This window comes from Ovis aries, chromosome 19 (genome assembly GCF_016772045.2).
Source record: "Ovis aries strain OAR_USU_Benz2616 breed Rambouillet chromosome 19, ARS-UI_Ramb_v3.0, whole genome shotgun sequence".
In the NCBI taxonomy this organism is placed as follows: domain Eukaryota; kingdom Metazoa; phylum Chordata; class Mammalia; order Artiodactyla; family Bovidae; genus Ovis; species Ovis aries.
This window is the reverse complement of record NC_056072.1, coordinates 11,168,664-11,182,053: the sequence shown is the minus strand read 5'-3', so window position 1 is coordinate 11,182,053 and position 13,390 is coordinate 11,168,664. Positions and strand designations below refer to the sequence as shown.

The window sequence follows — 13,390 nt, the reverse complement described above, 5'->3', positions numbered from 1 at the left end:
ACTTACTGGCTGTGTGACCTCAAGTCTCATTAATGTTTATGAGTCTTGAACATAAAAGGATTGTGTTCTCTTAACCCTGGGAGTCTTGACTCCTTCATCTACATGTTGGGCATAAGAGCCTATATCACAGGAGACTGTGGTGAGGATTCAATGGGATAAAACCCCCAGCCCCATGCTTAAAAGATGCTCCATAAAAGCCTCCTCTTTCCCTCCCAGACACTTTTTGAGCAGCTCCATGTCTGCCCAGAGGGCATCACACCCAAAGCACCACCAGACTCCTGCTCTGAGTGCATGTAGGGTCTTCATCAATGTCTTAGTAAGTTACCAAGTTAGATGACCTAAAGTCAGGAACTCTGACTTCCCTCAAATTTTGCTATGCATGCAAATACCCAGGGATCTTGTTAACATGCAGATACTGATTCAGCACATCTGGGTGGTCAGGTCTGAGATTCTGCACTTCTAACAGGCTCCTAGGTCAGGCTGTGCTGCTAGTCCATGACCATATTTTGAGTAGCAAGGACATAAACGATGCAACTTCCAAACAGCATAAAAAGACTAAAAGAAATTAAGAGTAGATGCATTACAAATACATACAAGTGTTCTGTGACTGCCACATGAACAGAAATATGTTTAAATCTGTGTGCGTGCATGTTCAGTACCTTCAGTTGTGTCCAACACTGTAAGAATCTATGGACTGTAGCGCGCCAGGCTCCTCTGGCCATAGGGATTCTCCAGGCAAGAATACTGGAGTGGGTTATCATGCCCTCCTCCAGGGGATCTTCCCGACCCAGCGATCAAAACTGTGTCTTTCATCTCCTGCATTGGCAGGCAGGTTCTTTACCACTAGTGCCACTGGGAAGCCTGTTGAAACCTGGGGCAATAATAACTATGCTGGGCTCCTTGGATAACAGTGCAGGCCTACGCTTTATATTTTAAGAAGGAAGATGCCAAACTACACACAGTACAGAAACAGATAAATAGAAGAGTGAAGAGAAGGCTGGCAATACATATACCAAACAGGACAGGGGCTCTGAACCTGGACCTTCTGGCACAGACTGCCTGGATGGAGAGCTATAGCACCTCTGTCGGAGCCCCTGAATACAAACACAGTGACATTTTCACTGAATGGCTTCATCTTGTGAAAATAGGAAACATAGGCATCAATGATGACAGATAAGGTGGACAGAGAGAGATCATCTTATGCTTTATCAGGGTCTAACATCTACTGAAGGAGCACATCCCCTTGGGCACCACTTAATCAGACAGATCCAGGTCACATTACCTGCTGGTTCTCACCAGGGCCTCTGCTGCACCTGACTACAGCCAAACTAGACCTTCCCAACAAGGTTACTCTTGAGGCTGACTTTAAACAAAAAATTCTAAATGCAGTAACAGAGAGCCTGAAAGAACTTTGGCAGGAGTAAAACAAGACAGTGATTGTGCTGGTCACTTGCCTGTTTGTCCATGATTCATTCCCTGTCCTTCCCCCTTTCCGCTTGTATCTCAGAGACACACACTTGCAAATGTCCGCTTCCAGGTTCCTGCTGGGGCTGACTCTGCTGACGCCTTCAAGTGCTCCTCTTCCCTTCCTCCCCATAAACAGAACCTGGCTGTGCTTAGGGTGGCCATGTGGCCAGCCAGGAAAACTCATCTCCCAGCCTCCCCTGTGACTGGGGTGGCCACATGACATGGTTCTGGTTAACAAGATGTACATGGAAAATGCTGAATGGAGCTTCAGAAGAGCACTTTAAAAGGGGGTCTGGCCTGTTATCTTTCTTCTTCTTACTGCTTGGTATGAAGCTACAGTGTTGGAAGTGGAAACCAAGAAGCAATGTGTATGAAGCAATGTTGAGTAGAAAGACAGAAGGGAAAAAAAAAAAGAAAGACAGAAGGAACTGGGTTTCTGAGGGCACTGTGTAGTTACTTAGCTGTCCTGGAATGACCACTTTGAGATTTGTTATTAGAAAAGAAAACTCAAAGCCTCATTAGGATCAGCTACTAAAAGTTGCCCCTTGTGTTATATGCAGCCAAATATATTCCTAATTGGTTTTTTAAAAATTTCTTCCACCAATTTATTTGGGTACTATTTCTTTGCTTGTAAAATGGGCATTTCTGGTTTAAAATTCCTTCTGTTCAGGATGTTCTGGGTCAGGATAATCAGGATGTATGAATTTCTGTTGTCACTTTTTTTTTCTCACTGATTTTTTTTTTGAAATTGCTTTTTTATTTTTATTTTTTATTTTTTTTAAAAATATCTTTAATTCTTACATGTGTTCCCAAACATGAACCCCCCTCCCACCTCCCTCCCCGTAACATCTCTCTGGGTCATCCCCATGCACCAGCCCCAAGCATGCTGCATCCTGCGTCAGACATAGACTGGCGATTCAATTCTTACATGATAGTATACATGTTAGAATGTCATTCTCCCAAATCATCCCACCCTCTCCCTCTCCCTCTGAGTCCAAAGGTCCGTTATACACATCTGTGTCTCTTTCCCTGTCTTGCATACAGGGTCGTCATTGCCATCTTCCTAAATTCCATATATATGTGTTAGTATACTGTATTGGTGTTTTTCTTTCTGGCTTAAAATCAGCTGACAAAGGTCAGTCTAATCAAAGCTATAGCTTTTCCAGTACTCACGTACGGATGTGAGAGTTGGACTACAAAGAAAGCTGAGCACTGAAGAATTGATGCTTTTGAACTATGGTGTTGGAGAAGACTCTTGAGAGTCCCTTGGACTGCAAGGAGATCAAACCAATCAATCCGAAAGGAAATCATTTCTGAATATTCATTGGGAGGACTGATGCTGAAGCTGAAACTCCAATACTCTGGCCACCTGATGGGAAGAACTGACTCATTGGAAAAGACCCTGATGCTGGGAAGGATTGAGGCAGGGGGACAACAGAGGATGAGATGGTTGGATGGTATCACTGACTCAATGGACATGAGTTTGAGCAAGCTCTGGGAGTTGGTAATGGACAGGGAAGCCTGGCATGCTGCAGTCCATGGGGTCACAAAGAGTTGGACACGACTGAGCAACTGAACTAAACTGAATCTACTAGCTTAGGAGAACAGGACAGGCTGGCTAGTTATATTCATGTTCTTGGTTATATTCATTCTTCCGAATGATGCTGGTGGCCATCAGAGAGCAAAGATGTTCCTTGTAAGGCTGGCTTCAAAGGGATGAAATGACAGCTCTGAAAAACGGGACTGCAATGGGACCACAGCTGGGCGTTCATGTTCTCTCTTAAATTCCAAGTGCCTCCACAGGTGTCAATTCCCTGATTCAGGAATTGGCAGAAATATCCTGTGTGTGATACTGAGAACATCACACGAGTACCTCAAGAGCTCAAAGATCTTTGTCCATATGCTTGTAATGTATTTTCAAATCACAAAGTGTACCCGTTGAGGTAATCCTGCTGTGCGTGTGTGCGTGCCAAGCTGCTTCAGTCACGTGTGACTCTTTCGACACCACCAGGCTCTTCTGTCCATGCGATTCTCCAGGCAAGAATACTGGAATGGGTTGCTATAACCTCCTTCAGAGGATCTCTCTGACCCAGGGAATGAACCCTCATCTCTCACATCTCTTGCATTGGCACACAAGTTCTCTACTATTAGTGCCAGCAGGGAAGCCCGATCCTGCGTAGCCAGCACTTTTAGTGGTCTGACCTGTCCCCTGGGACCCCGTGGTTGGCCCACTCTCTGGTTTCATTGTGCATCTACTTCCATGAGCCAGTATCCATGAGTCTTCTTCAAGGCCTGTTCTTTGGCTTCTGGAGCTGCTCTGTCCACACTCTCATAGTGGGGAAAAGTGCCTGGGACTTCATTTCCTGGACTTCATTTCCTCCATAAGAGGCCCTTCACCAATGACTGGCACTTGTGGCCAGCTTCCCGGCCTTGAGATGGGGCGGTGCTGAGGTATAACCCCCATTTCAGAGCTCAGGCCAGGCCAGACTCTGTGGGAGGTTGTCCGAGATGGCACCCTTCCCTGGCCTCCACCCCCTACTCCTCACATGCTCCCTGGGTAGCACATCCCTCTTAAGCCACTTGATACAATCCTCACCTCGGGATCTGCTTCAGGGAAACCCAGGCTGAAACACCTAAGTTCTTCTTGATTTTTTTAAATAGTTTTCTTTCACTGGATTTAGCAGATGGATTAATTTCATGGCTTTCTTTTTAAGAGGCGCTGTGTTCCTTTATAAAAAAAGATTTAGAATCCAAGACTCCCCCTTTCCTCTTAAAAGAGGAAATTATTAAATTGCCGTTGTGCAGTTCATTAAGAAAAAAAAATTAGAGGTTTAACGTATGTTTTCTAAACTACCCCCCCCAATACCCGCCCCTACCAGGTCTGCCCAAGTCTGCAGCTCTGGAAAACGTCTTTCATGAAAGATCCTTGTCGTAGCTACAGCAGCTCTGTTGACATTTCTCAAGCAAAACGTAGCCTTCCTTCCCAATGCAGTCAATACACAAATGTAGCTTTTCACATACATGAAAGCTGAGCCCTACCATGGAACATTGAGGCCACAGTGTGATTTAAAATAGGCGTCCGGGTTTCTCCCCTGCTTCCTCATTGCCAGCTGTGACAGAAAAGGCCCAGCCTTCCTCCCAGGCACAGCTTCACTCTAGGTTAGGATGGCTCTGGTGGCAGGGCCAGGAAAATGCTAGTGCAGTGGCCACAGGTAACCCAGGTGAGGACTTGCAAACCTGGCTTGGTCCCTGCTCCCCACCACCCATGCTCATCCTTTCCAAGAAGAAGTTCAGGGCCAGCAGAAACAAGTCAGAAACACCAGGGGGCTCTAGGAATTTGCCTCTGACAAGTGGGATGGGGAAGACCAACAGTGTGAGAGAAAGAGCTTGCTCTGTATTAGAGTCTCAAATGGGCTGGATCCAGGTAAGGTTTTTCTCCTGGCGCTAGGCAGGAGTTCAAGGTAAAGAACCAGGGGGCTTAGGGCACTGGATTAAAAACAGGAAAGGGACAGAAAAGACTTATTATTTTCTGAGTATCAATATCCACCCTCAGGGCTCTCTTACAAGGGCAAGCAGCAAGTTCATTCATCATCTTAATGGCCCAGCCAAGATGACTATAAACATCTAAGAGTTGCATTTCACTCGAGGCTACTATTAACTTGACAAGAGACACCGGAGAAAGTAGAACACAATGAAAATCAGTTCCTGCCCTGAATAGGGGGTGGGCTGTGGTGGTGGCAGAGTGCAGGAAGGCTGCTTGAAATCTGTTTACCTGCTGAAGGATGAGGTGCACACACTTCCGTCCGCAAACCCTTCCACACTGTGACGCTGGGCTACCTGGCTCCACTTAATATATTTCATTTCATCCCTGTGTACAGATGTGACTTCTCTGTGGAAACCTTCTGTCTGAGAACAGGCCAGGGCACTTCCTCAAACCCAAAGGTACACAAACACAGCAGCGTCTAATCTCTTCTGTTCTACCTGGGTTAGAAACTGAATCAGTCTTATCGCCTGGCGCCATCTTGAGCAGTCTGCCTTGAATATGGAAAGGGGTTGCCTTTTCTCCAGTAAAGGTAGAAAGAAGCCGGAAGAATCACTTTACAAGAGAAGCAAACTTACAAGCCCTCTATGCATCTTGCCTTAAAGAATTAGCCCCTAAAAGTTATGGAAACTGCCCTGCTGGCTCTCCACTCCTAAAACAGAGTTTAATTCAGAACTCAAAGCACTCACTCAATAGAAAGAGCAAAACTGGGCTTTCCTTCTGGCAACTTCCTACACGGTTGTTACATCTCCCATGTAAGACCCTGTCATGGAGAAAATAAAAGGGCAAGGCCCCTTCCCTCCATTGCAGTCCCTCCAGACTTATCAATTGAGTTCAGTGACTTAGAACCAACAGGGAATGAGCAGTAACTACACGTCTTACAACAGGAAGTGCTCTGAACTGCTCGAAAGTATCACAGGGGAGGGTATACATTCTCCCCGCTGGATTCATGATCACTGGTCCCCCTCACCTGCCTTCCTCCTCCAAATTATCATATTAAGTGAAGTAAAGACAAATACCCTATGATATTCCTTGTACGTGAAATCCAAAAAAATATCTGCCAAACAGAAAAAGACTCACAGACATAGAAAACAAACTTATGGTTACCAAAGGGGAGAGCAGGGGGAGAAGGGGTGAGAAAAATGAGGAGCTTGAGATTAACATATACACACACTACTATATATAAAATAAACAATGACAAGACATAGCACAGGGAACGCTACTCAACACTCTTTACTAACATGTATGGAAAAAGAATCTAAAAAAGAAGACTTGGACTGCAAGGAGATCCAACCAGTCCATTCTGAAGGAGATCAGCCCTGGGATTTCTTTTGGAAGGAATGATGCTGAAGCTGAAGCTCCAGTACTTTGGCCACCTCATGCATAGAGTTGACTCATTGGAAAAGACTCTGATGCTGGGAGGGATTGGGGGCAGGAGGAAAAGGGAACGACAGAGGATGAGATGGCTGGATGGCATCACGGACTCGATGGACGTGAGTCTGAGTGAACTCTGGGAGATGGTGATGGACAGGGAGGCCTGGTGTGCTGCGATTCATGGGGTTGCAAAGAGTCGGACACGACTGAGTGACTGAACTGAACTGATGTGTCTATGTATAACTGAATCAAGTTGATGAACATCTAAAGAAAAAAACATGACACTGCAAATTAACTATATACTTCAATTAAAAAAAAAAAAGGCAGTAAGGGACTTTACCAATGGTCCAGGGTTAAGACTGTGTTTCCAATATAAGGTGCATGGGTTTGATCCCTGGTCAGGGAACTAAGATCCCACAGACAACATGGTATGTCCAAAAAAATTTTTTTAATAAAAAGAAAGGACAAAAAAAATTCAGTGAACACCAGGTTTGAGTTGACCATCTCCAATTCCCTCCTTCCTCTCAACATACACTCACAATCTAGTCTCTGACTAGCTGATCTGATGCCCAGCGGTGGACATGAAATGTTATCAAGGCTGCAGACAGACTGGGATCTACCAGAATCCAGATCCATGAGCCAAACAGGCAGGCAAGACAATGGGACCAGAACATGCGGAAAACAGCTAAGCGGGAGGTCACCACTGGTGGCCTAGAGGCTGGATATGGTCAGCGGACATGTTTTGTTTGGCCCATACAATGTTCAGAGAATATTTTAATTAGCTGCCAAAGCCATGAGATTTCACATAAAAATGTGGATTTCTGGCTTTTTCTGAAAAATAGGAAGTCTGAAACTGGCACTCACTCCCACCTGGCAATCAGTGGCTGCTGCTGGGCGTGGGTGGCCTTCTGTAGACAAGGCTGGAATCCTCCGTTCTTCACAGTCTCCACTGCTTTCTCCTGTCCCATACTCAGCCTCTTCACCCATTTACAACACCTGTCTTGCCCCACACCTGTAGACTGTGAGGTGTGCTCCTTCAGAAACCCAGGGAAGTGCTATGAGGCCAACCTACAACTTCTGGAGGAGGCCTAGAAAGTGAGGTGCTCAAGCTGGAGATGTTGGTGAGACCTGCCCAGACGGCTTGCACCTTTCGGGCTGTTCCAGCCCACTTCCAGCTGCCAGCAGCTGCATCTCTGTGCCTGAGGACACTGTTCAGAACTGTGTAGGTTGCTCTGGCCATGCACCTTATAAGACACTAGTAGTGGGGAATGAACACCCTGAGCAGGCCTAAGCCACTGACTCTTTGGGGGGTATGGTGTCTGAATCCCCAGCTCACACACCCCCTGAGGCTTGTCTTGTACTTTTCCTGTAGCTGCTTTGAGGGATAAAGCCCCACCACCCCCTGTGACGGCTGGTGTAAAGGTTCTCTCTTCATCAGCTGCCCCCACCTGCCTGTATTGCTTCGCCTCCTTTCCACTGTTTTCTGCATCTCCCAAAGGTATGAATAGCCCTCAATTCCTTGTTTCAAGGTCAGCATCTAGGAGACCCAAACCAAGACTGCACTTTGTAGAGAAGAGACTGGGCCAGAAGCCTGCCCTTTCTCCCTCTCCCCTGACTCCATGGCAAGATGCCGTGTCCCCTTTGTACCCCCAAATCAGCTGGGCGCTCTCTCACATCCGCTTGAAGCCTACACTGTCCACCTCCCTGTCCGTTTCCATGTATGCATGGCAGTCAATACCACAAAGATGTACTCATGAACCCAATCCCTTTTTTCCAATTTATCTCGCTCACTTATGTGAGGCTTTCATGACAGCAGGAGTCCCAGCTGACAAGCACCTTCAGCACAAAACAGTATTTCTAAAATGTCCCAAAGTCACCCTGCCACTTATTGCTCCTTTGTCCCACATGGGCAGCTTCTTTCCACCTGGCGAGATTCCTTTTGTTCCTCCTCCTCTGTTCTCCACCGTCTCACCTCTGCTTCAGTCCAGCTCTGGACTTATTTGGACCTCCCAAATAAACTGGCCCACCCACCCCACTCAGCAACCCTAGCTCTGAAATGTTGGCACTGGCTGACATCAACTCTTCAGAGGCCCATCCACCTACCCACCTCCCCCCCGACCCAGCATTTATCTAGGGATTCTGTCCAACCTGAGACTACCAGGTACAGTAACAACTTGCTTCATCTTGTCATCTCTGCGCTTCAAAACAACTTCTCAGTACCTCTGTAGAGTAGCTGGCATCTCGTACTTTAATTGCTGGCTGACGTGCCTTTCTCCCTATTAGGCTGTGTCCTCCCAGGAGCAGGGACCAGTGCTTATTCTTCTTTGTGTCTCCTAGCAGCTAGTACAGCCCCTGACACTTCACAGGTACTTAATCACTGCTGTCCAAACAACTCCATTCCTGTTCCACTGATGCAAGAAGGGCTAAGTCTCCATGTGCCAAGTGGCACCAAGGCAAGAAATGACAACTGGACTTCTTGACTCTGGTGCCACATGACTATATGACTCCAGAGGGCACTGTTGACATTATATTCTGTGGAACTGTGCTCTGGGGTGTTGCTCACCTACAGCCGAAGGTGAATGTGACCCTAAAGTCGTGTGATGCAGTCGTGTTCCAAACCATGTTTTCTCCATTCTTCCTCACTCTCTCTTTTAGCTTTACACAGGTGAGATGACAGTTAGCAGATGGTCACCCATGTAACCGGAGAAGGCAATGGCACCCCACTCCAGTACTCTTGCCTGGAAAATCCCATGGATGGAGGAGCCTGGTGGGCTGCAGTCCATGGGGTGGCTAAGAGTCGGACATGACTGAGCGACTTCCCTTTCACTTTTCACTTTCATGCGCTGGAGAAGGAAATGGCAACCCACTCCCGTGTTCTTGCCTGGAGAATCCTAGGGACGGGGGGAGCCTGGTGGGCTTCCGTCTATGGGATCGCACAGAGTCAGACACAACTGAAGAGACTAGGCAGCAGCAGCAGCACCCATGCAGCCCACATTTTTATAAGCAGTCTCCCCTTAAAGGAAGGAATCCGAACAAATCTAAAAGGAGCCTTGCATGAGAGAAAAAAATCCATCTCAGGTCATATTTTTTGTTCAGTCTCAGAAACTGAGACATCACTAATTGTGTGCTGACAGAAAAGACTGGAGACCTTGAAGGCAGGGCCTGGGCCCCGAGTTGCTCTGTGATTCTGGAAAAAAGGGATAGCTAGCCACCCACATCACCAGTTCAGGTGAGGGGCCTACACAGGTGACCCTTGAGCTGAGATGCGAGGTTGGAACAGTTCATTAAACAAACTGGGGTTGAGGTATTCCTGAGTAAGGGCAGCTTCAGCAAGAAATTATGAGTGGATTCAAGGGTGTATGTGGGGGATGGTGACTATGAGGCTGGGAGGAGGGGAGGCAGGAAAGACCAGGCTGGGAAGGGCCTCTCATGAACAGCTGAGGAGCCTGAGATCCATCCTAAAGAATGTGAAGCAGGAGGAGTAATGAGATTAAATTTCTTCTCAAATTTTTATGGTAAAACTGAGATTATAGACTTATTTTATATTAATATTCAAAATTATTATTTACTGAGGCAATAATTATTGTTTCACATTTGCTTCCTATTTTAAATATTTGTAAAAGTTGCTTTTGCTTACTTTTTTATTTGGCTTCAATATACTTTTTATCCCACAATACACTATATATGCAAGTAGCCATTTCTCAGAAGAGTTGCATGGTTAAGCTCTCATGGCTTTTGCTCAGATGCTGCCAGTGCCTTGCTCGTGTTTCCCAGAACCATCCCAAGGGCTGGTCACTTGAGGCCAGTCTCCTTCCAGGCTTGAAGCTCCCCCATCTCTCTGCCTGAGTTGTTTCCTGGCCCCAAGAAAGGAAATGTAGCCCAGAGCCAGGGAAGGCTGCAAAGGCTGGACAGTTAATGCCTTTGGAGCGATTCTCCATGAATGAGAAACAGGAGTTGGTAGATAAACCCTCCAGCAGCTTCCTTACCCCACACAACAATGATTCTGAGTCTGTCTCTCAGAGGATCTGTAGCAGGACAGAACACGAACTGCCCACAGCAAAACCTGCCCTTCTGTGCACACTTTCCCATCTTGTCCCGTTTCATCAGACTCATCACTCCCGCACTGTGCCTCCCCCCACCTCATTCTCTACCTACCTGTACCACAGTCATTGTGTCCAGGTCTGCTTTGGGGGGAGTCTAAACTAGAAGAGTTAGTAGACTTCACAAATTCTTGTATATCCAAAGCTATCCTTATTTTGCTTTCACCATGCAGGGCAAGTTGGCTGGGTATAGAATTCTTACTTCACTATGGAACACAATTTAATTATTGCTATTAATGTCACAAAAGCTGGAGAAAGAATGAGTTTCTTTGTTTTCTGTTAGGTACGGGTAGCATCATTTTTACAGTGCAAAAACTGAAATGTGATGAAGCTGTATGTAAACATTAAGCCATTTTTAACACTTTTTCCTGATGTCTGCAGCACCATTCACAAAAATCAGGATTCTTTTTTGCTGTCTACTCAGGTCTTCTATTCCAGTGATTCTGGAACCATTTCCATTTGCTGATTCTCCAGCCTTCACCTTCCATATCTAGTCTTCACTGCCATCCTTCTCCACCGCTCTGTTCTTTTTCTCTATAAATTCTCAGAGATCTCCTCAAATACGCCCTCCGCAAAATGAATCAGTTTCCCATACTGCTAATTCTGCTCCTTTCTGATCATAACAAATATTTTAATTCTGTCATTGCCCTCTTGGTTTCATTATAATACTTCCTAATCTCAACCACAAACTTTTTTTTTTTGCTTCTCTGTTAGCCCTTTCCATTTTCCTCTCAGTCCATTGTTCTACTATCTGATCATTTGCTGGGTTCACTTTTTTTTTTTTCCTTGAATTTTACTAAGAAAACAGATGTCTGTAAAATTTACTTTTGCTTTCTATTAATAGTCTTTTAAAAGGTATGCTTTCCCTCTGTTTCTGGAGTTACACTTTTCTTATTTAACATGTTAGGACCTTTTTGTAGGGCCCATGCTGGTTCTGGTAGGTCTATCAGTATGGGTGGGCCCCTTCCTGTCTCACTCATTACCCACCTATGTATTGTTAAAAACTTGCTCTGGGCTGAATGATGCCACTTATATTCCCCAATTGATTAACTTTGCAGTTGTGGTTATAGTCACAGGAGGGGATTTTTTTTCTCTATTACTCCTTCTCCTACTGCACTGAAGGGCGTCTCACCCATATGCTTTTCTAGCTGGCCCTGCCTCTGCAGCCACTACATGATATGATGTCTCTGTGCCTTGCCACCTTTCTTGGACTAATGTGCACCAGAGCCCAAAGAGCCCAATACCTTGCCAACTTTCTGCCAAATTGAAACCTAGTGTCCCCTGTGCCAAAGGTTTTAAAGGTCACTGGGACTCAGTGGCAAAGAGATAAAAAATGAGCTCTCATTGGCCCCATGATCAGCCACAGTAGCCACTGAGACACCTGTGTCCTTCTCAGGTGCACCATTCTTGACTGACTGAGTCCCCTTATCCAGGACGTCTCCCCAGTGGTTAATAATGATGATGGGGTGGACATGGTGCTCCCCTTCCACTTCAACGGGGACAATTATGCTGACTAATTTATGCTCTAGAGCACCCTCCATCTCTTTTTACCCCACAGACAGACCAGGGCTGATTTGGGATTTTGTACCCTTCCTCAGACCTTTCTGCCCCATTCCGTTTCCTCACTTCTTTTCTCCTGAGAACATTGCTCCAATAAATCAGGTATGCCCAGATTACATGCAGTAAGGAGGGAATGGGGAAATGTATGAAAAACCCATGTTGGTTGATCAATAACTGAGACTTCCCATTCCCCAAATAATTATAGGATTAAGGATATAGTCATTTGCTCATACTAGTTGCTCTAAAAAAGAGTCATCACAATATTATTCAAAAGATAATAAAACTGGAACTAATCTAATATCAAATAGCATGAATTCACAGGCAATCCATACTATATCCTATGATAGAATATTATACAGTCTCCAAGCCAAAAAGAAAAACACGGTGAAAGGAAGTACAGTAAGAAGCAGGAGGCTACTTTGTTTACAAAATAATACCAAGAAGTCCTTATACTAACAGTGAGGCCACCTCTGAGCTTTCTAGAACAGAGATAATGAAGCTTAGTTGGTTATAAGGATGCCTCTGTCCACAGATAACAAGCAAGCTAAAATGCTCTGGAAAAGCACCGCTATTCCTAATTCTGAGGTAGAAAGCTCTTTCATGGGCTTGAGTGTGGGACAGTGATGACCTAGCCACCAGTTATCGTAAAGATGGGTTCCACAGGTCTGGTCCCTCACTGAACCCCTCTCCCCCTACCCATCCTTCTACCCCCAAGAGGAAGATGGCATCGTGGCACATGACATTCTGTGAAAGAGATTCTGTCCATAGCCAAGTAAAGCACTCTATGGATACTTGGTTCCCTCTGGACTGAGATTAAATCAGGGACAATTTGGGGGGTTTAGAGGAGCTGGAAAGTATGCTCTTCTTGCATTCAATGCTTCTGTGGCCTCCACTATCCTGGAGCTCCAGAAGCTATGTAGCATCAGAGAGTCTGAGATGATCTCTTGGGAAGCTCTTGGAATGCCATTCTAGATGTCTATATGCTTCAGTTGCCCTGTAAGCTGGGCAGGGTTGGCACGTCCTGGTCAAACTGTTGAGCCTGACAGGATTTGTGCCTGGACAAAGGCTGCCCATAGCCCGAAGGTGGGCCTAGTGCTCACCTGTGGGCAGGGCCAAGGTTTACCTCAGAAAGTGATTTTGGCTCCATTTCTACACAGACATCAAGGTGCCGCAGTTCACCGCTGTGAACACTTTGAAAAGCTGCAAAGGTTCCCATCAGAAGAGCTGCCCACAGGTAGATAACCTGTCTAACCACAGGCAGACAACCTCCATGGAAGGACGTCTGAGTCCAGTCATTCCTCCTGCTTGCCTGTGGATGAGGTCTGTTACTCTTTCTTCCCCAAAGTGG

General features: G+C 45.9%; 1 protein-coding gene across 2 annotated transcripts in view; it reads right to left on the bottom strand.

Annotated features, from left to right (window-relative positions):
- Positions 1–13,390, bottom strand: part of ITGA9 (integrin subunit alpha 9) — a 368,750-nt gene that overhangs the window by 120,766 nt on the left and 234,594 nt on the right. The gene's annotated exons all lie outside the window — the stretch shown is intronic.